The sequence below is a fragment of the Pleurodeles waltl genome, chromosome 8 (genome assembly GCF_031143425.1).
Source record: "Pleurodeles waltl isolate 20211129_DDA chromosome 8, aPleWal1.hap1.20221129, whole genome shotgun sequence".
NCBI classification, from domain to species: Eukaryota; Metazoa; Chordata; class Amphibia; order Caudata; family Salamandridae; genus Pleurodeles; species Pleurodeles waltl.
Genome location: NC_090447.1, coordinates 1,524,941,883 through 1,524,969,295, shown reverse-complemented (window position 1 = coordinate 1,524,969,295; position 27,413 = coordinate 1,524,941,883). Strand labels below are relative to the sequence as shown.

Sequence of the window (27,413 nt, the reverse complement as noted above, 5' to 3'; positions counted from 1 at the left end):
TCTTCATCACGCCCACAAAAACACTGGTGGGGGTGGTGGGCCCAAATCCTCTTCAAATCAAAACAAAGAAAAGTAACCATGGTGCTATTTATGTAAAATAAAAGGCCATTGGACAACTGATCCCAGTTGCCCAAAGAAAAGCACCAAGCTTCCTACCACTACAACCCCTGCTGCTACACCTAGTGCCCCTAGTAATAGCAGTGGTGGTGGGAGCAAACCTACTAATAGCCAATGCAAGGGAGTAGCTGGGCTCACTTTTGGTAACTTAGTTGGGGTTGGTCTTGTTAGGGAGACCACAGAGGCTGTGTTAGTCTCTGAGGGGGCCATTGATTTGGCCACCTTGGTTGCTTGTCCCCTCAATATGGATAAGTACAAGCAACTTCCCCTAATAAATGGTGTTGAGGTTCAGGCCTACAGGGACACAGGTGCCAGTGTTACCATGGTAATAGAGAAACTGGTCCACCCTGAACAACACCTACTTGGTCGCCAGTACCAAGTGACTGATGCTCATAACAACACTCTTAGCCACCCCATGGCTGTTGTGAATCTCAACTGGGGGGGGGGGGGGGGGGGTTACTGGTCCAAAGAAAGTTGTGGTTGCTTCAGATTTACCTGTAGACTGTCTACTAGGGAACAATTTAGAGACATCAGCTTGGGCAGAAGTGGAGTTGGAGGCTCATGCAGCAATGCTGGGCATTCCAGGGCATATTTTTGCTTTAACTAGGGCTCAGGCCAAAAAGCAAAAAGGACAGGGTGACTTGGATCCTGGAAGAATGGACCAAGTGCTCCCTAAAGCTAGGGTTAGTAAAGGTAAAACACTACCTACTACCCCTCCCTCTACAGTGGATTCAACCCTGTGCAGAACCTACACCAGAGGAGCTGGAAGCAGACACTGCCAGGGAGGAGCGGAGTGTGGCACAGCATACCTGTCCCACACTAGAGGGTCTAAGACAGCAAGCTGTCAAACAAGCAAATGGGGATGTCAGTGACTCTCACAGAGTTTACTGCAAGGACAACCTCTTGTATACTGAGGCAAGGGATCCAAAACCTGGAGCTGCCAGGAGATTAGTGATTCCTCAGGAATACAGAAAGTTCCTCCTAACTCTAGCCCACGACATTCCCTTAGCTGGACATTTGGGGCAAATGAAAACTTGGGACAGGCTTGTCCCCTTGTTTCATTGGCCTAGAATGTCTGAGGACACAAAAGAGTTTTGTAAGTCCTGTGAAACCTGTCAAGCCAGTGGCAAAACAGGTGGCACTCCAAAGGCACCCCTTATTCCACTGCCTGCGGTTGGGGTTCCCTTTGAAAGGGTAGGGGTTGACATAGTTGACCCCCTTGACCCTCCTACTGCTTCAGGCAATAGGTTTATCTTGGTGGTAGTGGACCATGCCACCAGATATCCTGAAGCAATTCCTCTAAGGACCACTACAGCTCCTGCAGTGGCAAAGGCCCTCCTGGGAATCTTTTCCAGGGTGGGCTTCCCAAAAGAGGTGGTATCAGACAGGGGAAGCAATTTCATGTCTGCTTACTTAAAGGCCATGTGGAAGGAATGTGGTGTGACATACAAGTTCACCATACCCTATCATCCACAAACAAATGGACTGGTTGAGAGGTTTAATAAAACTCTGAAAGGAATGATAATGGGACTCCCTGAAAAACACCGGAGGAGATGGGGTGTCCTGTTACCTTGCCTCCTTTTTGCTTACAGGGAGGTACCCCAGAAAGGAGTGGGCTTCAGCCCCTTTGAACTCCTATTTGGACACCCTGTAAGAGGTCCTCTAACACTTGTAAAGGAGGGTTGGGAACAACCTTTAAAAGCTCCTAAACAAGACATAGTGGACTATGTACTTGGCCTAAGATCTAGGATGGCTGAGTACATGAAAAAGGCCAGCAAAAACCTTCAGGCCAGCCAAGAGCTCCAAAAGCAATGGCATGACCAGAAGGCTGTTCTGATTCAGTACCAACCAGGGCAGAAAGTGTGGGTCTTGGAGCCTGTGGCCCCAAGAGCACTCCAAGATAAATGGAGTGGACCCCACATTATTGTTGAGAAAAAGGGTGAAGTCACCTACTTAGTTGACTTAGGCACTGCCAGGGGTCCCCTTAGGGTGCTCCATGTCAATCGCCTGAAACCCTATTATGACAGGGCTGATCTCACCCTGCTCATGGAAACAGATGAAGGACAGGAAGAAGAGAGTGACCCTCTCCCTGATCTCTTCTCTTCCACAGAACAAGATGCTCTAGTGGAAGGTGTAGTTCTGGCAGATTGTTTTACTGCTGAGCAGAAAGACCACTGCATAAATCTCCTGGGTCAGTTTTCTGAACTCTTTTCTACTGTGCCAGGCACCACTTCTTGGTGTGAGCACACTATAGACACTGGAGACAGCTTGCCTGTCAAAAGTAAGATCTATAGGCAGCCTGACCATGTCAGGGACAGCATAAAACAAGAGGTTCAGAAAATGCTTGAACTGGGAGTGGTTGAGCACTCTGAAAGTCCATGGGCCTCTCCTGTGGTACTTGTACCAAAACCTCATTCCAAAGATGGAAAGAAGGAAATGAGATTTTGTGTAGATTATAGAGGGCTCAACCAGGTAACTAAAACTGATGCTCACCCTATACCCAGGGCAGATGAGCTAATAGATACACTGGCATCTGCCAAGTATCTAAGCACCTTTGATTTGACTGCAGGGTATTGGCAGATCAAGTGATCAGAGGATGCTAAAGCAAAAACTGCATTTTCAACCATTGGAGGGCACTACCAATTCACAGTAATGCCTTTTGGGTTGAAAAACGCACCTGCCACTTTTCAGAGGTTGGTCAATACAGTCCTGCAATGGTTGGAGGCTTTTAGTGCAGCATATCTAGATGATATAGCTGTCTTTAGCTCCACCTGGGATGATCACCTGGTCCACATGTGGAAAGTTTTGGAGGCCCTGCAAAAGGCAGGCCTCACTATCAAGGCTTCACAGTGCCAGATAGGGCAGGGGAAAGTGGTTTATCTGGGACACCTTGTAGGTGGAGAACAGATTGCACCACTTCAAGGGAAAATCCAAACTATTATAGATTGGGTTCCCCCTACAACTCATACTCAAGTGAGAGCCTTTTTAGGCCTCACTGGGTACTACAGGAGGTTCATAAAGAACTATGGCTCCATTGTAGCCCCTCTTAATGACCTCACATCTAAGAAAATGCCTAAAAAGGTATTATGGACAGCAAACTGTCAGAAAGCTTTTGAGGAGCTGAAGCAGGCCATGTGCTCTGCACCTGTCCTGAAAAGCCCCTGTTACTCCAAAAAATTCATTGTCCAAACTGATGCATCTGAATTAGGGGTAGGGGTAGGGGCAGTCTTATCACAACTTAATTCTGAGGGCCAGGATCAACCTGTTGCTTTTATCAGCAGGAGGTTGACCCCTAGAGAAAAGCGTTGGCTGCCATAGAGAGGGAGGCCTTTGCTGTGGTCTGGGCACTGAAGAAGTTGAGGCCATACCTGTTTGGCACTCACTTCATTGTTCAGACAGACCACAAACCTCTACTTTGGGTAAAACAAATGAAAGGTGAAAATCCTAAATTGTTGAGGTGGTCCATATCCCTACAGGGAATGGACTATACAGTGGAACATAGACCTGGGAGTACCCACTCCAATGCATATGCACTCTCCAGATATTTCCACTTAGACAATGAAGACTCATCAGGTCATGGCTAGTCTTATTGTCCTTCGTTTGTGTGTGGGGGGGGGGGGGTTGTGTAGGAAAGTACCTTCTTGCCTGGCATGTTACCCCCATATTTCAATGTATATATGTTGTTTTAGTTGTATGTGTCACTGGGACCCTGCCAGCCAGGGCCCCAGTGCTCATAAGTGTGCCCTGTATGTGTTACCTGTGTTATGACTAACTGTCTCACTGAGGCTCTGCTATCCAGAACGTCAGTGGTTGTGCTCTCTCATTCTCTTTCCAAATTGTCACTAACAAGCTAGTGACCAATTTCAACAATTTACATTGGCATACTGGAACACCCTTATAATTCCCTAGTATATGGTACTGAGGTACCCAGGGTATTGGGGTTCCAGGAGATCCCTATGGGCTGCAGCATTTCTTTTGCCACCCATAGGGAGCTCTGACAATTCTTACACAGGCCTGCCCTTGCAGCCTGAGTGAAATAACGTCTACGTTATTTCACAGCCATTTACCACTGCACTTAAGTAACTTATAAGTCACCTATATGTCTAACCTTTACCTGGTAAAGGTTGGGTGCTAAGTTACTTAGTATGTGCTAAGCACTAGCCAAGGTGCCCCCACATTGTTCAGGGTAAATTCCCAGGACTTTGTGAGTGCGGGGATACCATTACACGCGTGCACTATACATATGTCACGACATATGTATAGCGTCACAATGGTAACTCCGAACATGGCCATGTAACATGTCTAAGATCATGGAATTGTCACCCCAATGCCATTCTGGCATTGGGGAGACAACTCCATGATCCCCCGAGTCCCTCTAGCTCAGACCCGGGTACTGCCAAACTACCTTTCCCAGGGTTTCACTGCAGCTGCTGCTGCTGCCAACCCATCAGACAGGTTTCTGCCCTCCTGGGGTCCAGCCAGGCTTGGCCCAGGAAGGCAGAACAAAGGACTTCCTCAGAGAGAGGGTGTTACACCCTCTCCCTTTGGAAAAAGGTGTTAGGGCTGGGGAGGAGTAGCCTCCCCCAGCCTCTGGAAATGCTTTGATGGGCACAGATGGTGCCTATTTCTGCATAAGCCAGTCTACACCGGTTCAGGGATCCCCCAGCCCTGCTCTGGCGCGAAACTGGACACAGGAAAGGGGAGTGACCACTCCCCTGACCTGCACCTCCCCTGGGAGGTGCCCAGAGCTCCTCCAGTGTGCTTCAGACCTCTGCCATCTTGGAAACAGAGGTGCTGCTGGCACACTGGACTGCTCTGAGTGGCCAGTGCCAGCAGGTGACGTCAGAGACTCCTTTTGATAGGCTCCTTCAGGTGTTGCTAGCCTATCCTCTCTCCTAGGTAGCCAAACCTCCTTTTCTGGCTATTTAGGGTCTCTGCTTTGGGGAATTCTTTAGATAACGAATGTAAGAGCTCATCAGAGTTCCTCTGCATCTCTCTCTTCACCTTCTGCCAAGGAATCGACTGCTGGCCGTGCTGGAAGCCTGCAAAACTGCAACAAACTAGCAAAGACGAGTACTGCGACCTTGTAACGCTGATCCTGCTGCCTTCTCGACTGTTTTCCTGGTGTTGCATGCTGTCGGGGTAGTCTGCCTCCTCTCTGCACTAGAAGCTCCGAAGAAATCTCCTGTGGGTCGACGGAATTTTCCCCCTGCAACCGCAGGCACCAAAGAACTGCATCACCGGTCCTCTGGGTCTCCTCTCAGCACGACGAGCGAGGTCCCTTGAACTCAGCAACTCTGTCCAAGTGACTCCCACAGTCCAGTGACTCTTCAGTCCAAGTTTGGTGGAGGTAAGTCCTTGCCTCCCCACACTAGACTGCATTGCTGGGAACCGCGTGTTTTGCAGCTACTCCGGCTCCTGTGCACTCTTCCAGGATTTCCTTTGTGCACCGCCAAGCCTGGGTCCCCGGCACTCTAACCTGCAGTGCACGACCTCCTGAGTTGTCCTCCGGCGTCGTGGGACCCTCCTTTGTGACTTCAGGTGAGCTCCGGTTCACTCCACTTCGTAGTGCCTGTTCCGGCACTTCTGCGGGTGCTGCTTGCTTCTGAGTGGGCTCTTTGTCTGGCTGGACACCCCCTCTGTCTCCTCACGCAATTGGCGACATTCTGGTCCCTCCTGGGCCACAGCAGTATCCAAAAACCCTAACCGCGACCCTTGCAGCTAGCAAGGCTTGTTTGCGGTCCTTCTGCACGGAAACACCTCTGCACGGCTCTTTACGACGTGGGACATCCATCCACCAAAGGGGAAGTTTCTAGCCCTTGTCGTGTCACAGCTTCTACCATCCAGTGGCAGCTTCTTTGGATCCACAGCTGGCATTTCCTGGGCATCTGCCCACTCCCGACTTAATCGGGACTCTTGGACTTGGTACCCTTGTTCCACAGGTACTCTCGTCAGGAAATCCATCGTTGTTGCATTGCTGGTGTTGGTCTTCCTTGCAGAATTCCCCTATCACGACTTCTGTGCTCTTTGGGGAACTTAGTGCACTTTTCACCCACTTTTCAGGGTATTGGGGTGGGCTATTTTTCTAACCCTCACTGTTTTCTTACAGTCCCAGCGACCCTCTACAAGGTCACATAGGTTTGGGGTCCATTCGTGGTTCGCATTCCACTTCTAGACTATATGGTTTGTGTTGCCCCTATCCCTATGTGCCCCCATTGCATTCTATTGTGACTATACATTGTTTGCACTGTTTTCTATTGCTATTACTGCTTATTTTGGTATTGTGTACATATATCTTGTGTATATTTGCTATCCTCATACTGAGGGTACTCACTGAGATACTTTGGCATATTGTCATAAAAATAAAGTACCTTTATTTTTAGTATATCTGTGTATTGTGTTTTCTTATGATATTGTGCATATGACACTAGTGGTACTGTAGGAGCTTCACTCGTCTCCTAGTTCAGCCTAAGCTGCTCTGCTAAGCTGCTAGACACCCCTCTACACTAATAAGGGATACCTGGGCCTGGTGCAAGGTGTAAGTACCCCTTGGTACCCACTACAAGCCAATCCAGCCTCCTACACCCAGTAACTGATCTTAGACCCTATTTTTCCAGTTGTCCCTCCTTTAGTTTGGATGAAGGCAATTGATGCAAGTGAAGACAGCAAAGCCCCAGGACCAGATAGCATTACATTGGATTTGTTTAAGGCTATCACCTTATTGTGGGGCCCTATATTGACGCTGGTACTGGATGCATGTTGCAGCTCAGGCTTTTTACCAACCTGGACGGAATCAATTATTGTACCAATATCTAACAAGCATTTGCAATGCAACGGGTCTCGCGTTTGCTCATGTTAGAGCTGATCGCGTTGTAAACTCCTAACCCGACTTTTCATCTATCGGCAAAAGTGATTTTCTGTTCGTAAAGAAGTGAAATGTGTAATCGCTCGACTTCTGCCAAGCGAAATCACGCTAGGAAAATAGAGAAAAAGTAGTCCGCGATCCGACAGAAAACAGCGAGCCTCGCATATTTTCTGTACTTGGTCGTTGCGCTCGAGGAGGGCTAACCACCGTAAAAGGCATGACATGTCCATGCCTTCCACTAATGAAAGCAAGCAGATTTTACTAGGCAAGCCCACGAACCAATCAAACACACTGACGTGAAGTTGACAGGGCTCTGAGCCCTTTTCTAATAACTAAAGCGTCTCGCTGCGATACGCATGCGCGAGCGCATGCAACGCAGGCTCAACCCTAAAAAGGAGTGATCGCTTTAATCCTGTGTGCTACAGGCCTATTTCTCTTTTTTACCCCATAGTTAAGATAGCGAACTGAATTATCTTGAATAACCTTCAGGGCTGGGCAGAAACCAATGGTATGTTGTCAGATCTATAATACGGATTTTGCCCAGGTGTTGGAACTATTGAACAGGGATTGAATTTGAGTATTTTTATTGGGAAGAATACTAATATCAAAAAGGGGAATATATACTTGGCTTTAGTAGATCTGTAGTCTGCAGTTGACTGCGTTGTTCAGGATAAACTGTGCTATATTATGGCAGACTTGGGGGTTGATTTAACTATTATTCACTTCCCGAGGGAGCCAGGGTCAGATATGGTGTCAGAGGGGAGCGTATTTAAGTGTTTAATATAGAGAGAGGGGTAAGACAGGGTTGGCTATTAGCACCCTTTCTTTTTTCATTGTATATAAACGGCTTGGGGGACTTAGTAAGTACAATGATCTCCCTCAAATCGGGCATCAACCAATCCCGGCCCTTCCTGATGCGGATGATGCCATTCTTATGGCACGGACCCCCCTAGGTCTCCAGAGATGATTCCTGAATTTTGTCATCTACATGCAGAATTTAAGACTTCTATTTAGTCAATCTAAAACATTTTTCATGAAATGTGATAGATGGTCAGCAAAGTTCTGTGATATCTATATCAACAGTACAAAAATTGGTACCACAGTAACCTTCTCATATTTGGGTATACTATTAAATAATGAGGCCAGATGGGCACATTGTATTATTGCCAGAAAGCTACGGTTTAAAAAAAAAAAAAGCAAATATGGCTTTGATGAATTTTGCCAAGCGATTAGGGTCAAACCCCCCACCCCCTAATGAATTGCTAAGAATGTATGGCACAAATGTATATGTATAGCTGGGCGTGTAGGGATATGTCACCTGCAAGGTGCTCAAATGGTGGCAAATGATTTTCAGAAGTTTCTTCTTGCTGTTCCCAAGGAGCTGGGAATGCTGTTTCTTACAGATCTGATAAAGGTACTGCCAATTCTTGTATAGCACAAAAATTGGACATCGGAACATACTGACCTAAATGGTGTCACCCTTGGGGATTGTTTAAACACAAACTCACCTTTGCAAATCCCTTGGTTGGCTTATATTAAAAGTTTCTTTTACGATATGGGACATTTGGATTATTATGAGATGCTAGAATCCCTTGCTGCTATAAGTAGATAGAAAAGAGTTGAAATCTGGATGCCTTATCCACCTGTCAGAACTTAGGTTGATTACAGATCTGACGAAACCTAGTGTGTCAAGGAACCAACTTATGTTGACCATGTATGATACACAGCCCTATCTTAAGTTTGTAACAAACTCCAGAAATTGGTTTGTTGTAACTCGCCTGGGTGTGGGTTCTTTTCACCGCCTGATTAGCTTCTGGACATTAATTATTGGTCTCCTACTTTGATAAACTGCCCTTGCCACTGTGTATCCCAACATTGTACCATGCATGTTGTCATATTCTGCAAATTGTATGTTAATCAGAGGAAATGCTATATTATCCCTATTTTAGGATCCCTCAACAAGCACTAGTGTCGCCCAGCATACCTGTTCTTACAAACACTCCTAAGTATGTAAGTTTGCTGTAGTCTGTCGCGTTTTTTGTGAGCAGTGTTTAATGTTAGGAAAAACTCAACTCTTGTTACCCATTTGGGATGGGAGATGAATAAGTACAAAAAAAGGATTAACTGTTTTATGTTGTGTTTTTATGTTAATATTCTGTTTTAACATTTTTTTATTGTATTGTGCTTTTATGATTTCAAATAAAGGATTGAATTGATTGAGTGAAGTGTGCTGCGTTGTCTGTGAATCAGTGTAGGGGAAAGTGAGAAAGAGAAACTACACTGATGCCTGCAAGTGGATACCTACCAGTTTTGGATTAGTCACTATTGGATGTGAGCCTGGGAGGTGCCAGGCAATTATGAGATGACCACCGCGCGTGTATGTGAATCCTTCCGATAGTGCTTATCTTTTTTTACTTTCTTGATTGTCAAGAGAGAGGTGCTGCAGGAGTGACCCCATCATGCCTACGAAATTCAGTCCCTAAGGGCTTTGGCATGATGCAGTCAGACATTATGTCACTCAGACAGTGAGAAACCTCGGTTTTGCAGCAGTCCCTCTACAACATTTAACAGATGAAAGACTGCCCACTTTGACTTTGTTGTGGTGCAGCATTCATCGCCATCAGAAACTTCCACTAAATGCTTCAGGGGTCTTAGGAAAACACATGAATGAGCATTTTCACCAGCAAATGATGCTAGTATCACTTTCAGGGACTAAATTGCTATAATGCAGTTGTTCTGAAGTTGTGTAATCAAACAGCACCACCTCCTGGAAGGTTGCAATTGATTTAATTAATTAGTGCAACTCTTTGTGAAATAACTGTTGTAGTATGAGAAAAAAACGTACTGTTTCTATTGTATTTAGAGGCCTAGATGGAGAACAGACACTAAGCAACCCTGTGCAGTGCATGTAGTGCTTGCTTAAGTCTTGTTCTGGATGGATATAGACTCCTTGTTGGATGCCTGGTCTTACAATAGTACTTTTGTGGGAGAAATGTCCCCCCTCCAGCTAAATCTTCTTTTAGGATTTGGGGGTTGCCTGTTTTGTTTGCTTACTCACTGCATTTCACCATGTCTTTTTCTGTCCCACCATTTTCCGATTTCACCAGCTACTGCTGGTCTGCAATGTGACTCAGGACTGCAGTGAGATGAGGGAGTAATGTCTCATTACTCCGCTGCCACGCCTCGTGTCTATCGCCTGTATGTGTACGAGGCCACATGCTTCTCTGCCTACAGAGAGAAAGAATATAGTACGCGTGGTCTGTATAGATGACCATTTTGTGTTTCACTCCAACCAAGATGTTAGGCTTGCCTAGTAGTTTGCTCATAATAAAATGCTGGGTGCAACCAAAATGTAACAAGCACCGATGACTGAAGCAAGCGGGGCAAACAAAAACAGCAGGAGACGATAGAGCGCAAGTAGCAGTGATGGTAACGATCCAACGACAACAGGACGGAGCAAGGATGTTTTGGGATTTCTTTTTTTAAAGACCAGTATCCGAGCCTGAGCCATCGAAGCACACCAAGAAAGTAATCCATCAGTACTTTGTCCATGCTCCATTGAAGGGAAAACACAAGAGGAAGGATATGAGACAGAAAGGCGCTGAAAAACGAGAATCAAGGAAGTAGGCAAGCTAAATATCTTGCAAGCAAATCTCTGGCATAGCCCAAAAATGACATAGGGGAGCAGCTTAAGATGTGATGGAGATGCGCACTCATAGATTTAGCCCACAAACACCCTCATCAAAAATGTCAAACACCAGTATTTGCTTCCAGACCAAACCCTTGAGTGCTCCTGTGTTAACAGCCATATGGGTCTGAGATAGATGCAGAGACAGACAGACTAGGCTAGATGCAAAAACAGACAGCTAGGCACACAGACACTCGTAAACGAATTCACACGCACACTTTAACAACACTTTAAAAAACTGTGCATAGAACAGAGGATCTTGAAGCAAAAAGAGGGTGTGGAATGTGTGTTTGGTTTAGTTCAGTAACACAGACCAAGACTCTGAATAATTAAATGTTTTATTGTTCTCCATTTATCATATGGGATCAAATTCTTTAGAAAATCTGTAAAGGTCTCACAGGATAATTTCTTCTATTTTTCTTACGCTTAGGCGCACCAGGCTACTTCCTCCAGAGACAAGCTGGCGCTCCACCTCCAATGTCCTCAGAAAAGGTAAGTGTCATTTGACCCAGATAAAGTAGACAGAAGATTCCTCTCAACCTTTCATTTATGGCTGTTTTCAGCTATATCTTTTCCAGCTATGTTCTCCTTTCTATGTACTGTTTATTATTCCTTCACACTCTCTTCTCTTTACCCCCCCCCCCTTCATTTTAAGCATAAGGCCTTTTGTTAGGCCATCGAGACTTGCTTCTAAAACAAAAGAAAGCCAGGTGATTTTGGGACTCAACCTGTAAGTAGGATTCTATGCACAATTGTCATGGTTTTCCCCCAATTGTCCTCCAAGGGCTCCCCGACAGCCTCTGTGCCCAGATTCCCCCGTCACGCATCTAGACAGCCACGGTCCTTCTATGAACCATGGTGGTGGGGAATCAGTGTTTCCAGGAGGAGTGCAGGCTTCCATCTCTGTTGTCTTGGCTCTCTGGTCCTCCAACAGAGCCCCTCTGTTTCAATTCCTCCTGGCTGTCCTCCATGCTGTAGCTCCTCATTGTGTTTCCTGTACAATAGGGTATCCTCCTCCATTAATCAACTGCACCTTGGTGGTCCTCTATTTCCCAGGTCTTGGGGTGAAAGATTGTCAGCCTGAGAAAACATTTTGTAGTCTTTTGTTGGTTTTCCCTCCCCAAGTCTTTCTTCTCTATTGCTCTTTGTGTCTTCTAATTTCCCTCTTCTTTCTCTGTTTGCCAGTCTTTGTTCGCTTTCTACATATTCCTCTGTTCTTCCTTTGCACTTCCTCGTCTCAGTATGCTGAGGGCGTTGTAGGCACTGCTCCTCCTTAGGTCAAAACTCCGATCCACAGCAGAGTTGAGGATAGCTTATTTTTTTTCCTAATGACCAAACCTGCTAAATCATACATTGTTGTGTTAGCTCTCTGTAGCCGAAAATACAACACTGTACTTCGCTACCCACAGCAAGACGTAACTTAAACCACACGTTGAAAAAATAACACATACTCAATCCACAAGCTGGAGGCTAGTTTTGCACTTGTTTTACTCTTGACACACAAAAAACATGAAACAAATAAATAGGCATTTTTTTATTAACACTGAGATTAATGACTGCATATTCCAGACACCGAGTGCACTACAGATGGTTTACACTGCCTGGACATGTATGTACTTTTGTTCCTGCAAGGCTAGGCCAAGAGTTAATTGACAAGTAATAACTGCCCACAGCTCAGAATCCCTCTGGGGGCACAAAAGCTCTTATTTCTAAAGTACCATACTTTCCTCTACAAGCCCCCTGATACTCAAAAATATGATAATCTGCTTCACTCTCCATGCTACTAGCAAGACATATTTAAACCCCAAATTCGTATTAAAAACACATCTTCAATCAACAAAGTAAAAAGCAGAACCAGAGGTGCACTGATACATGTTTTACAAGAGACAGTGATGTCTTGCCACCAGTTCTCTTAGACAACATGTACACTCCATCAGCCAAGCTGCAGAATGTTTGGTGCTGGACTTCGCTTTCACTCTGGCAGTGCTGAGTCTGCAAGGAATCGGGCCAGATACTTAAGCAGTGGGGTTGTCCTGCAGTGCATGAGGGAAAGCAACACGCATCACAAATCAATATGTAGCATTGCATTTGGGTAGTTTGGTTGGGAGGAGGAGCACATGAGAGAACTTGCAACATCAGCAGGACAACAGCATAGAAAGTTGGAGGGGGGGAACCATACAATGGAGAACGCCGAAAGACACATGGACTCTTATAATGTGCTTAAGAAAAAAAGTAGTAGTTCCCTAAAAGTGAGCCTTAGAAGGATAGAAGCCAGCCAGACACAGAGATGGAGAAGAACCTACGCTCTAGGAAAGGGACAAACTCAAGACAGAAAAAGAAAAGCTAGCAAATTAGAAACCCGCAAATTAGTCAAAATGAAGCTAAACATTGTTAAGCAGCCAGTGGGCTACAAGCCCAGGTAAGTTTTTGGTAAGCCCACTATAGTTTTTTTTTCTTCTTTTTTTGGCTCAACCTTAAATACTAGTCCATCACATAAAATTGTATCTTTTTTCTTCTTTATTAACAGCACTTCAGCCGTGTAAAATTGTATTGCTATCACCATGTTAGCACACAATTTGCATTTTATTAAAAACTTTATAGAATTTTATTTGATTCAAGCTATATTTTTTTATCACATGCATTAAATAGCCTTTATACTAGTGATTTTGTTGCTATGTACAAATGTATCATGGCTTACATCCACATTAATTCTATCAATATTAACATTTGCCACCCTAGAATTTTCAACCACACCATCAACACGATACTTCATGACAGTCACATTATTGGGGACTTGTTGTTCTATATCTCTAACTACTTGCAATCTACCCTCCTTGAAACCCCCATTTGTAGGAAACCACAAAGAAACCTCTAGGCACCAGGGATAATTTTTTTGGTTTTTGTTTTGTTTTTTTCTTTTAGAGGTGGGGAGCGACCACTTAGGCAAGGATCGCTCCCATATGGGGCAATTATATTTAAGGCCATTTCAGCACCCCCCCTTGGGGGCAGATTGGCCTATTTTTATGAGGCCAATCTGCCCCCAAGGGGGACCGAAACCACTAGACACCAGGGTGTTTTTTTTTTGTTTGTGAATTTCACGTAAGGGGAGCGACCCCTTAGGCAAGGGTCGTTCCCCTGGGTGGCAAATTTATTTTAGACCACTAGGCACCGGAGATTTTTGTTGTTGTTGTTTTACAGATGGGTCGCTCCCCTGGAGGGGCAAATTGTATTTAGGCCATTTCTGCCCGCTTTGGGGGCAGATCGGACGATTTTAGGTCAATCTGCCCCCAAGGGGGGGCAGAAACCACTAGGCACCAGGGATCTTTTTTTTTGCGCCGTCACGCAAGGGGAGCAACCCGTAGACAAGGGTCGCTCCCCAGGGGGGTGGGTGGCCAAAAGCCTATTGTTAGCAGAAACCTCTAGGCGCCAGGGCTAATTTTGTGTGTGTGTGTGTTTTTTTATATTTTTTTTTTATAGAGATGGGGGGCGACCCATTAGGCAAAGGTCGCTCCCCTGGGGGGCAAATTGTATTTAGACCATTTCTGCCCCCCTTGGGAGCAGATCGGCGGATTTTAGGTCAATCTGACCCCAAGGGAGGCAGAAACAACGGGGATTTCTTTTTTTGTGCCAATGTCACGCAAGGGGAGCGACCCCGTAGGCAAGGGTCGCTCCCCGGGGAGGGTTGGGGGGCAGGGGGGCAAATTTATTAGGCAAGGGTCGCTCCCCTGGGGGGCAAATTGTATTTAGACCATTTCTGCCCCCCTTGGGGGCAAATCGGCCGATTTTAGGTCAATCTGCCCCCAAGGGGGGCAGAAACAACTAGGCACCTGGGATCTTTTTTTTGCGCCAATGTCACGCAGGGGCGACCCCGTAGGCAAGGGTCGCTTCCCAGGGGGGTTGGGGGGGGGGGCAATTTATTTTAGGCCATTTCTGCCCCCCACCTCCCCCCCGGGGCCGGCTGAGCTAGAGGCCAAAATCCAAAGGTAGGCACTTTGCAAAAACACCTCTGTTTTCTGTGAAAAAATGTGATGTGTCCACGTTGTGTTTTGGGCCATTTCCTTTCGTGGGCGCTAGGCCTACCCACACAAGTGAGGTACCATTTTTATCTGGAGACTTGGGGGAACGCTGGGTTTAAGGACATTTGTGGCTCCTCTCAGATTCCAGAACTTCTGTCACCGAAATGAGAGGAAAAGTGTTTTTTTGGCCACATTTTGAGGTTCGCAAAGGATTCTGGGTAACAGAACCTGGTCAGAGCCCCACAAGTCACCCCATCTTGGATTCCCCTAGGCCTCTAGATTTAAAAAATGCACAGGTTTGGTAGGTTTCCCTAGGTGCCGGCTGAGCTAGAGGCCAAAATCTACAGGTAGGCACTTTGCAAAAAACACCTCTGTTTTCTGTCAAAAAATGGGATGTGTCCACGTTGTGTTTTGGGGCATTTCCTGTCGCAGGCGCTAGGCCTACCCACACAAGTGAGGTACCATTTTTATCGGGAGACTTGGGGGAACATAGAATAGCAAAACAAGTGTTGTTGCCCCTTGTCTTTCTCTACATTTTTTCCTTCCAAGTATAAGAGAGTGTGTAAAAAAGACGTCTATTTGAGAAATGCCCTGTAATTCACATGCTAGTATGGGCACCCCGGAATTCAGAGATGTGCAACTAACCACTGCTCCTCAACACCTTATCTTGTGCCCATTTTGGAAAAACAAAGGTTTTCTTGATAGCTATTTTTTTAACTCTTTATATTTCAGCAAATGAATTGCTGTATACCCGGTATAGGATGAAAACCCACTGCAGGGTGCAGGTCATTTATTGGCTCTTGGTACCTAGAGTTCTTGATGAACCTACAAGCCCTATATATCCCTACAACCAGAAGAGTCCAGCAGATGTAACGGTATATTGCTTTAAAAAACCTGATTGCAGTTTTTTTCGCCTCAATTGCAAAATTTTTTTTTCAGTTGTTATTTTCTGTAGGAAACCCTTGTAGGATCTACACAAATTACCCCTTTCTGAAATCAGAATTTTGTCCACTTTTCAGAAATGTTTCGGTTTCTGGGATCCAGCATTGGTTTCACACCCATTTCTGTCACTGACTGGAAAGAGGCTGAAAGCACACAAAATCGTAAAAATGGGGTAGGTCCCAGTAAAATGCCAAAATTGTGTTGAAAAATTGGGTTTTCTGATTCAAGTCTGCCTGTTCCTGAAAGCTGAGAAGTTGGTGATTTTAGCACCACAAACCCTTTGTTGATGCCATTTTCAGGGAAAAAACCACAAGCCTTTTTCTGCACCCCTTTTTCCCATTTTGTTTAAAAAAACTAAATTTTCACTGTATTTTGGCTAATTTCTTGGCCTCCTTCTGGGGAACCCACAAAGTCTTGGTACCTCTAGAATCCCTAGGATGTTGGAAAAACAGGACGTAAATTTGGTGTGGGTAGCTTATGTGAACAAAAGTTATGAGGGCATAAGCGCGAACTGCCCCAATTAGCCAAAAAAAGGCATGGCAGTGAAGGGGTTATCAGTGCCACTCTGTGAAGGCGTCACAATCAGCACCAAAGAAAAGTGATATATGTAGGTATTCACATCATGTCCCTTTCTCGCTTAAGTCTGACAGGAACATAATGTACTTTTGGAGGTAATTGTTTATATAATTGCCGCCCCATGCATGCTTTCTTATCTATTGTTTGGGATCATACTTGTGGCAGGGGTCCTACGAGATCTGTATAAATATATCTCATGCAGACAAGGTTATCAGAGAGATTCCTACCAGATGAAACCAATGCTATCTATGCAATAGTTGACTTGATGCAGACCTAGCCTGCGTGTCCCCACAGAGTCTAACCTAAAGGCCTCATTCCAAGGTAACGAGGGTTGGGGGCGCTTATCACGGAGACGGTACTGGCAGATGAGGTTTACACACCTAGCTTTCTTTAGGTTTGAGGTTAGGTTCTCCATGCTAGGGTATTAGGGCCTACTTTACATCTCATGTTTATTGCAAGATGGTGGGAGTCTTTGTCTTCACAACTCTCATTTTCACAATAATGATTCTTGCACTTTGCATTATCCTAATCATTGCTCATGCATTTTACATTAGATTGCAATCTTGTTACGGCATCGCTTTCATTGCCTGTGTGTGACTGAGACTTATTGCTCATGTGAGAAAAGGGTAATCTCTGTTTTACCCACTACTCCCCTGAGATGTCGCACTCTGGAGTCCATGCGCAAAGGCTGCCACAAATCACCTTTTTACTCTTTGGGTTTTTGGGGGGTGTAGGAAAGTGCCACTGTTGGCATGGTTACCCCTGACTTTTGCCTAGTGTTGATGTCAACTTTGATTGAAAGTGTGCTGGGATCCTGCTAACCACCCCCCTGCATCAGTGTACTTTTTTCCAAAAACTGTACCTTTGTTTCCACAATTGGCACAACCCTGGCACACAGTTATGTCCCTTGCAAAAGGTACCCATGGTACCAAGGCCCCTGTGGCCAGGGAAGGTCCCTAAGGATTACAGCATGTATTATGCCACCCTAGGGGACCCCTCACCAAGCACATGTACACTGCCTTGCAGATTGTGTGTGTTGGTGGGGAGAAAAAGACAAAGTCGACAAGGCACCCCTCTCAGGGTGCCATGCCCACAAACCACTGCCTGAGGCATAGGTAAGTCACCCCTCTAGCAGGCCTTACAGCCCCAAGGCAGAGTGCACTATACCACAGGCGAGGGCATAGCTGCATGAGCAGTATGCCCCTACAGCATCTAATTCCATTCTTCAACACTGTAAGTGCAGTGTAGCCATATTGAGTATATGGTCTCGGAGTTTATTTTGAACTCCACAGCCTCATAATGGCTTCACTGAACACTGGGAAGTTTGGTATCATTCTTCTTAGCACAATAAACCCACACTGATTCCAGTGTGGGATTTATTGAAAAATGCACACATAGGGCATCTTAGAGATGCCCCCTGTATGTTAGCCAAACTGCTAGTGTAGGACTGACTGGTCTGTGCCAGCCTGCCACATTCAGACAAGTTTCTGATCACATGGGGTGAGAGCTTATGTGCACTATGTGGTCAGAAACAAAGGCTGTACTGGGTGGAGGTGCTTCACACCTCCCCCTGCAGGAACTGTAACACCTGGCGGTGAGCCTCAAAGGCTCAAGCCTCAGATTACAGTGCCCCAGGGCACTCCAGCTAATGGAGCTGCCCGCCCCCCTGGACAAAGCCTCACTTTTGGTGGCAAGTCTGGCCAGAAAATTAGGGAAAACAGGGAGGAGTGACCACCCCTAAGTTGTCCAGAACTGAGGTGACCCCTCCCTGCAGAATCCCATCTTGGTTTGGAGGACAGGGACCAATAGGATTAGGTTTGTGCCCTCCCTCCCCCAAAGGGAGTGGGCACAAGGAGGGTGTAGCCACCCTCAGGGACAGTAGCCATTGGCTACTGCCCTCTGACCCCTAAAACACCCCTAAATCTAGGATTTAAGGGCCTCCCTGAACCCAAATTGTTAGATTCCTGGTGACCTGACAAGAAGAAGATGGACTGTTTAGATGAAACCTCCAGCAGAGAAGAAGGAAGACAATTGATTTGGGCCTCAGCCCTACCGGCCTGTCTCCTGCTTCAAAGAACCTGCAAAAGAACAGCGACGCATCCAGCAGGACCAGCGACCTCTGACAAGCTCCAGAGGACTGCCCTGCACCCAAAAGGACCAAGAACTCCAGTGGACAGCAGCCCTGTCCAAGAAGAAACCAACAACTAAGGACTCTAACCTCACTCCGAATGCGTGAGTCCTAACCACTCTGCACCCGACGCCCACAGCCTGTGTCCAGGTGACCCAACCAACTAGAAAGGATCCCCAGGCGATTCTGAGCAAGTACCCACCCTGGGTTGACCTCTCCACCCTCTCCATGACGACGCCTGCGGATGGAATCCCGAGGAGCCCCCTGACCGCGAAAGCTCTGGATGAAGATATCTGAAGCCGAAGGACCCACTGCACCCGCAGCCCCCAGGCATTGCAGAAACCAACACCCGGTGCAGCCATGTTCAGCATGCGGCCCTCCTCCCGGTCCAGCCGGTGGTGTGCCCGAGACGACCCCCTGGACCTCATCTGTAGCCTCTGAGTAACCCCCGGGGTCACCTCATAGAGAATCATTGAAGACCCGACATCTTGTTTGCATCCTGTAACTGGCCGCCCCAGTGCCGCTGAGGGTTTATGTTTGGTGCCTATTTGTGCCCCCTCCTCCCCCCAGTGCTCCTCTAAACCCACCAAGTCTGCCCTCTGACGTCACGGGTACTTACCTGCCTGCAGATCTGAATCCTAGTACCCCAAGTCTCCATAGGAGCCCATGTTAATTTTGCCTACAATTTGACCTCTGTACTCGGCCGGCCCCGTATTGCTGGTGGTGGGTGTTTGGGGTTAACTTGAACCCCAACCTGTGAACTCCCTAACCCACGGAGAATGGAACTGTGAGTGTTGTACTTACCTGTAAAGCAATCTAAGTTTTCTTCCCCCAGGAACTGTTTCTGAAAATTGTACTGTGTACATTTTTTAAAACTATTATTGCCAATATTGCAAGAACTGTATAACTTATCGATTTCAAACAAAGTACTGTTGATACATGTGTGAAATACAAATCTATTGAAGTACTTACCTGCTACTTGAATCTTGTGGTTCTAAAAGTAAACTAAGAAAATATATTTTTGCTTTATAAAAACCATTGGTCTCGAGTTAAGTCATTGAGTGTGTGATCTACCCTCTGATAAGCTTAACTGCTCGACCACACTAGCACAAAAGAGAGCATTAGTATTATCTACTTTACCCTCAGTTAAGCCTCTGGGGAACCCCTGGACTCTGTGCACACTATATCTCATTTTGACATAATATATACAGAGCCATCTTTCTACAGTCAGGTACTGCTTGTGAGCCGGGAGGGTTGGGTGGACATTTGCAACCTGTTGTAGGATTTAGTTAGTCGCCTACAAACAAAAGTGCTGTCACCCTAAACCAGCAGTCTCGCCTAGAGTTAGAGTCCAACTACTACCGCAGCAGTTTGTCTCTTATCCATGTGAGCCCATGGCACATAGATGGTCCCTGACGTGCCATTCTGTAGTAGTGGACATATTCTCATTTTGGGTAGCTCGACTGAGCCTGATACAACATAGCACTGCCATCTCTACAGGCAATCCTGCATGTAATGGAAGTTCCACTTGGGATTTCCCCCTCCGTGCCAGATGCAGTCTTCTGCAACAGGTATGTCCTCTGGTCCGAAGGATCCTTTCTTTGGCCAGGGTCTCTCATACTGATCACTTCCTTTGGTCTAGTGGGCTAGTAGGTGACAAAAGGGTCGCACAAAGATCTCACCTTATTCCTGAGCCGTTATATCCCTAGGAGTTAATTTGTCTGCCTTGTGCATTCGGGAGGAGCAGCGGAGGTCTCCGTGGCTGCTCCCCTTGTGCACACACAAAGGTGCCATTTTGAGCCACGCATGCTGGGATTGCATCAGGCTACCTTGATCTTTTATCTCCTGATCAGCCCCTGCCCCACATTGACGATCTGATGAGGCTCAGATCCCAGCCACTCTGCTTCAGACTCTTCCCCGAGCTGGGCTTTGCACCTCCCCTTTGTCTCCTCGGAAGGAGGTCATGTTGGTCTACTCTCCCGTTGTGATTCCAGGGTGCGAGCTCTCTTTCTCCCTCTTTAATTCATGCCTTTCTTCTAAGTCCCACCTAGACTGTCTCCTTCCGTCTGAACTGTGCACCATTCTCCTTGCTCGGGACCTGCCCTCAAAGTTGCTCTCTGTCATCTCCTCGGCTACCTGAGCAAAGCTTTTGGCTCCCTCTTTGTCATCAGATCCCAGAAGACTGGGACCACTTTGTTCACCCCCTCTAGCAGTGTCGCTGTCCAGGACCGCTATGAGCCTCTCTGTCATTAGAGTGTGTTCACTGGTGCCAGTGGGAGTGTGTGCTGTCCGTGCCGCTGAAGTTTGATGGGCTGAACATGACGGATGGGGGTCGAATTCCGGGGAGCTTAAGCGCTAGACTAGGTTGGTGCTGGGACTGCCTGGTCCTGTTTGCCTGGTAGACGGTCATGCCTAGACCTGACAGCTTGGTTGGTGGTGGCCCCTTGGGCTCCCTCAACTGTCAGATTGGTGTAGCCTAATGCGGGGATAGCAGGCATCGTGGAGAGAAATCCTTTTCTACATATGGCAGGGAGGTGCAGTTGTCTTGCTTGCTGATTGCGGGTTGGTGTCATCAGCGTGGGCTTCCTCAAAGATGGCCCATAATTCTAGTAATGCCTCTCTTTTGCCCTGTGTATTTTGTTTGTGTGTATGTTCTTGTGTGTTCAGTTATGTTGGTGTCGAAGGTTCCCTCTTTTGGGGAGTGGAGGGGCGGTAGGTAGGTGTGTGTGTGTGTGTGTGTGTGTAGCCTTTTTGCTTCCAGGGAATCTTGAGTTATACGCATTCTAACTTTTCTGTTTTTATAGAATGTTAAGTTTTACTCTGGTAGCGGAAAATAATATACACAAGTATTACTAGTTCTACTCTGTTAGTGGGAAAATATATACACTGGGATCACTAGATCTAATGAGCTTAAGGTTATTCACAGATGCATCACAATAAAGATTTAACAAACACAAATGCAGATGAAGGATCACAACCTAGGAAAGTGCGGTTGTTAATTCATACCCTTTGAAATTTGGCATCAAAATAGTGAGCCTTACTTTACCATCAAATTGCAATGTGTGAGATTCAGCAGTGCCTTCATAGCACATTAAATCATCAACAAATCACAACACTTAAGGCAAACACAGCCACATTCATTTACCAGTGTCACAATAGCAAAACAGCATCATTTCAACTGGCACACAAAAAAGACAAGGGGGATAGCCTGACCGAAATACCTTACCCCAGGGGAAGCTCTGCGTGGTGTTCGGGACTAAGTGAGCCTGATAATCTTGACTATATCAGCTCTGGGGTAAAGATAACAGCAATTTATATGAAGAAAGAAAGGAATAACTTCAACAATCACATGCCCTTCTTTGCCAAACACAAGCTATGCCTAATCTCCTGTACCCTATTGTTCTAGTTTCCTAACGCCTGAATTACACCCTTTGTCTCGCCCAGCAGTTCAAGCGAACACACACTTCTCACTTCTTTCAGATGCTAACAGTGTTAAGAAACCGGTAGCGCAGAGTAAATCTCTTTAGCCTAGTAAGATTGAGGTGCGGGCCCTATGTTGCACCCAGAGCCTATGCATACAATATTCACGTTTCCTAGTTTGCCACATGCCAAATGCTAGGACTAAGGCTCTGATGTAGTCTCTTTCCCTTCTGAATGCAGCTTCAGGATGGATTTAGCAGACCTTTCAATCAATTGCAGCATCTGCTCACCTTTCTTTGCAGATACGAATCCGTCCGGGCGGGGTCCTCTTCTTCTGGCTGCACTTGGGTACAATGTACCAATCAGTTCCTGACTGGCTCACCAAAATGTTCCTCCAATGTGAGTTTACTTTAAAAAACAAAAGACAAGAGGTGCCTTGCAAGGCAGGAACAATTCGTTTAATTAAACGTTTCAGCCAGGAGAACAGTTACAGAACAGCAATCTGAAGACCGTCTCTCAAAGTGGAGAAGTGTGGCACAGTGGTTAGAGCGGCAGACCCTGAGGCAGAGATCTGGCTCAAGACCAGGGTTCAAGTCCCGCTTCAGCAGGTCTTGGGCTCAATTCCCTTGGACCAGATAATTCTCGCCTCGGTGCCTAATCTAATTAATGAGTCCCACTCTGCAACTATGGGCAATAGCTTGCTTAATCTCCACAACGGCCCCAACAGTGCTTGGATGCCTGGCTTCACCCTGGGGGTGCCCAGGAGTGGGCACCTCACAGGGAAAAGCCAGGAGGGGTTCCATAGCGGTATGAGTACAGTGCCTTGAGACCCTAACCGGTGAGTAGTGCGCTATACAAGTGCAAAGTTTACAGTTTAAAGTGCAATGGGTTGAAGTTCCCTTTTATACATTTCACTGAACACCTTAAAATAATTAGACATTCTTTTCTTGTTTGAGAATGCAAGCAGTTGTCTTGGAGTCATAAATAAGGTCCTGATTACAAATCCAGGTGGACGTGGGCACAATGTGGGCCAGTGGATAACGTGTCCAGGTGTCCGGCATGAGGTACGCCTGATCACTGCATGTTACTGTGCGTGCTGTGTTCTTATTGGCTAAGTGTTCCTAACTGTATGTAGAATTTGACCGTTTTATGGTGTTTGGGAATGCATGTACCCCTCCGGCCATATGTGTTTTATTAGGGCCAATCTCTTAGGACTATTGTGGTGTTGCTTTGCCTATCTGTGGGACTGAGCTTTGTTTCCTGTTTGCACGTTTATGTGCCAGGTACATGCTGTCCCATCTGTGACCTGTCAATTAGACAGCCTCCGGCCTAGGACTCCGAGCCTGCACGTATTTGGAGAGTGGAGCTGACAGAGACTTCATGACGGGTGAAGTCAAAACAGCAATGTGATTTTGTTGCTACGTAGTAATGTATCATGGCATGCATCAACTTTAATTCTTTTAATTTTCACAACACCCTCCGTTGCTTAATCTGTATGAAATACTACATCGATCAGAAAGTTTACAGTTTGCAGCAAACCTGTGCTCCAGTAGTATTTACCTGACTTTTGTATTTAGAAATGACCACAGCCCTTAACTAAGTGTATAAGAACAATGGTTCCGTGGGGGAGAAAAACATACATTTCATATAATACCCTTTGTCATTATGAGTAGAGGAAGTGTATCGCTCTCTCTCTACGTTCCTTGAGATGAACAAAGGGTTAAGAAGATACAATGGTCTTGTGGCTCATTGCTTCAATGTATTCAGTACAGTTATATCAAATAAATGACACAGACTACTCATGGGATCCCGTTTTACATTCCTTGGGTGTATTCACTACAACTGTATCAAGGTTACACTAAAAAACATTATAACGTGAAAAAACGTGCTCATGCAGTGCATGTGGTGAAATCAAGTGATTCAGTGAGCAGCTTTGTCTGTATGGTAGCTGAAAATGCTACCAAAAGACCTTCTGGTTTACGTACCACTCACTGGCGTGCAGGTGCTTCAACCTAGAGCTCGTCAGCCTCACAGACAAAGCTGCTCTCTGCTGATAAAGGGCTGAACCCAGAAACACGTGTCCAGAGATTTACAGAACTTGCTGCACCTACTAAGGTGAAAAACTGCAGTTTACTTTATGGATATAAAACAAACTTTGACTACATTTACCATGATGCATTGGGGCTGATTGCATGCTGGAGTGTGAGGCAGGGTTCTCCCTTTCTGGTTTTCCTAAATATTTAATAAATATGGCTGTTGTAAGAGCGTTTTTAATGGAAGTAAATCATGCCTACTTTAGATGTGCTTTAGTTAGCATAACTAGGCCGCAGCCAGCTAGTATTGACAGCCATTCATATTTGCAGGAGAAATGCGTACGTATATTGTGTGAGCAAGGTTTTCCACGTGCATGTGGCTTTGTGTGCCTTTCCATTTGAAGAAAATCTTTGAAATTGACACCTCAATCTCAAATGCAAAAGGTAATATGTGTGTTCTCTTAAGGAACCTATGTTTAGGATGTTTCTTTGTTTTGTAACTTTCGGAAACTGCTGCAGATGTTCTGTATATGTAATTCATTAGGTGATCAAGCTATTGTATAGCATAAGATGTCAGCAAAAGCAAGGTGTAGGATGGAATGCTTGAAATAATCTCAGGCAGCGGTAATCTACCGAACCGCATCCCAGTCTATTGTTTTTCTCCCACCATGCCACTTGACATAGCTCCGTGCATATCAGTCTTGACCCTGCTACAATAGGACCAGTCAAGCCCTAACTACCAGGCCTGGTTCCCTATGAACTAGAACACACGCAACCCAGGACCAGAAGAGGAGGTGAACAGCCTCCCCCGACAACAGACTGAATTCTCTTAGCGATAAATACAAGAATAATCTCAGATTCATCTGATTTCTAGAGAGGATGGAGGGATTAAATTTCTTAAGAACCTCTGTCTACTTGACAGAGCCTGAAAATTGTTACTACTGCTTTTATGTAGAAAGAGTATATAAAGCGATAATTAGTAAGCCTTCTCCCTCTGAGGCCGGTGATGGCATGATTCCCCCTACTAACAATTTAATTTTCGTATGTAACACTGGAGCAAAAGGGGAGACACTATTTACCTATAATAATGGTATTCCCGAATGATACCCCTATGGGTCAGAAACAACGGAAAACCTTCAACCACATAAAGCAAAAACCGAGGCCCTTGGGGTTAAAATATATGCTTCTATGTCTGCCAAAGTCAAGGTGATATTCCAGGCCAAACAGAATCCTTGATATGGCTTGAGGAAAGACCTTGGCTGCAGAATGACACTGCTTGTAAAAGACGGCTGGTCTCCACTCCCACCCAGACTATGAGGCCCAAGGCGCATCAAACTTGACCCAAATGGCAGACTAACCTGGGGACGAGTGTGGTGATTGGCCCCGCCACACTCTAGGGCACAAGAACTACCAAGGACAGGCGACTCATCGAATGCCGATGATGACTCCAGGAGAGGAGACGAGAAGAGACACGCAAAAGGAATAGTTCCTACAAAGTTAAGAGACGAGAGGGAACGATCACCTGACATGATTACAGGCCAACCATACCACACCAAGAGATGACTGGTCCTGGTCATAAGTGGACACAGTTAAACAGTGTTCACAACCTGCTCATAATTCAACCGAGTTAAGTAAGGGATGTACTTGAAAGAAGAGCCCTCTTTGCTCTTAAGAAGCTGCCCAAAGCCATAGTGAACTACCAAAAGAGATGGGACTCTTGGTATTGATTGAAACAACCTCTTCTTCCCCCATCACCTGTAAGGAGCTTAGCAGAGCGAGCACTGAAAATAATTGAACTCTATCAGATTATTGTTGAGTTGCTAGTTAAATAGGTGTAGTTTAGATAGATGTATGATGGAGGAGTGTGGGCAACAGACTGTTCCACATGTTAAGGTGGTTCTATGCTCAGTAAGGACAGGAAAGGTTCTCTCCTGGATCGTCAACTGCCTTCGAAATAAAATCAAAAGCGGAGTTGTCACTCATTATATTAAACAACACTCTGGAGGTGGTAATAATCCAGGAGTCTCACTTGGTGGTAATGTAATGTCAATTTCTGGGAATAGGTCAATATGGGGAAGAAAGTGGGAAATCATCTGCAGACCTTGAATTGTCAACCATGAGGCTGTTGAGGGGGTGGGGGAGAAAGAGAATGTGGAGGGAGAGCTTTCTCTGGAGAAGGTCGGTGAGGCAATCAAATACATGAAGAAAGGGAAGACACCAGGCCCTAATGGGATTTAAGTGGAATTCTTCAAGAAGTTTTCCACTCAACTGAGCCCTCATATACAACACTTACTTAAGAAAGCTAGGAACATGGGAGCTCTTCCCCTGATCTCACTCAGGAGTTTACACTGCTGATCTTCAGAGAAGGGAAAACTCCTGGCTACTGTGCATCATAGCATCCAATTTCACACTTAAATGTAGATACAAAGATCCTGGCACTATACTGGTGGGCAGGTTTCTCCTATTCATAATGGTCAATCTGGCTTCATGTCTCGGTCTCCGACGAGGATGTCGGAGACCCAGTCTAGTACTGCCCCACGAGCGATAATCTCATTGGACGCAGAAAAGGCATTTAATGCAGTGCATTTGCCCTTTCTCTTTCTGATGTTGTGCACATTTGGATTTGATTGTGATTTTTGCGGCTGCATGGCGCTCCTATACCAAGACTGAAGACCAGTTGTTTGTGTAAAAGGCATGACCTTGAAATACCTCCTGAGAAGCATGAGGTAGGGATTTTGGTTGTCAACTTTATTGTTTACCTTGTGTGGGGAGACACTAGCATGCTTGGTGATCTGGTTGGAATGGATTAAGGAGTTGCAAAGGTGCATCATTTTACAGGAGGAACAAAATTCTCTTTACGCTGACAACATTCTTCTATATGTAGACTGTTCCAGAGAGACAATGCCACACATTTTCTGAGTTTTTTTGTTGACTACAGCAAATACTCGAGATCTAAAATAAATTGGAGAAAATACATTGTATACAAAGCCAAAACTGGAGTTTGGCATAAAGCTCCCCTTTCGGCTCATGATGTTAGTTCCCTTTTTTCTGCGCCGTCAATTCGTTCCTGAAAAACTCTCCTTAGAGGAAAGGGAAATAGTTATTTTGGCGATTTCTCATTATGTTTTTTAGGTGCTGTTGTCGAAACGTCCCAACCAAACCAATTCGGATTCAAACCATGCAGAGACTGTGAGGGACAAATGTAAATTCCTGTCCCTCATGAAATCTGCCTGGGCTGCCTGGGTTTGGACCATGATGTTGACAAATGGGAATTATGTCGCAAGATGTGCCTGAAGGCTCTGAAAGAAAGGAAAGCCAAAATGTTTATGACCAGAGCACAGGAAAAAAGCAGTGTCATAGGAACTTGTGTTTGAGATCAAGATAACCTTCTCCTCCATCCTCAAAATAATGCCGGAGAAAACGGAAAAAGAAGAGAAGGCATAGATCGAAATGAAGATCTTCACAAAGCATCTCGTCTTCCCCTAGACCGGCAACTCCACCTCATCCATAGTTGGAGATAGAACGCCGTCAGGAAGATGCAGACACACCATCCCTGACTCAAATCGACATAATGTTAGCAGCATAGAAGGAACTAATGTCAACTTTGTTTCCAGTTCTACCTGTGATG

The 27,413-nt window shown here is 45.8% G+C and overlaps 2 protein-coding genes and 1 pseudogene across 7 annotated transcripts in view; all 3 read left to right on the top strand.

Annotated features, from left to right (window-relative positions):
• The window catches only part of LOC138248900 (zinc finger protein 420-like), a 461,504-nt gene that overhangs the window by 7,957 nt on the left and 426,134 nt on the right, over positions 1–27,413 (top strand). For all 3 annotated transcript variants that reach the window (XM_069202879.1, XM_069202876.1, XM_069202877.1), the window contains exon 2: positions 11,101–11,162. The gene's annotated coding sequence lies outside the window, so the exon portion shown is untranslated. The remainder of the gene's footprint in view (positions 1–11,100; positions 11,163–27,413) is intronic.
• The window catches only part of LOC138248904 (zinc finger protein 420-like), a 138,587-nt gene that overhangs the window by 7,956 nt on the left and 103,218 nt on the right, over positions 1–27,413 (top strand). For 2 of the 4 annotated variants that reach the window (XM_069202887.1, XM_069202885.1), the window contains exons 2-3: positions 11,101–11,162; positions 23,036–23,139. The gene's annotated coding sequence lies outside the window, so the exon portion shown is untranslated. The remainder of the gene's footprint in view (positions 1–11,100; positions 11,163–23,035; positions 23,140–27,413) is intronic. The other 2 variants (XM_069202888.1, XM_069202886.1) reach the window with 1 other exon arrangement.
• LOC138248906 (zinc finger protein 420-like) overlaps positions 1–27,413 on the top strand; it is a 78,132-nt pseudogene that overhangs the window by 7,958 nt on the left and 42,761 nt on the right.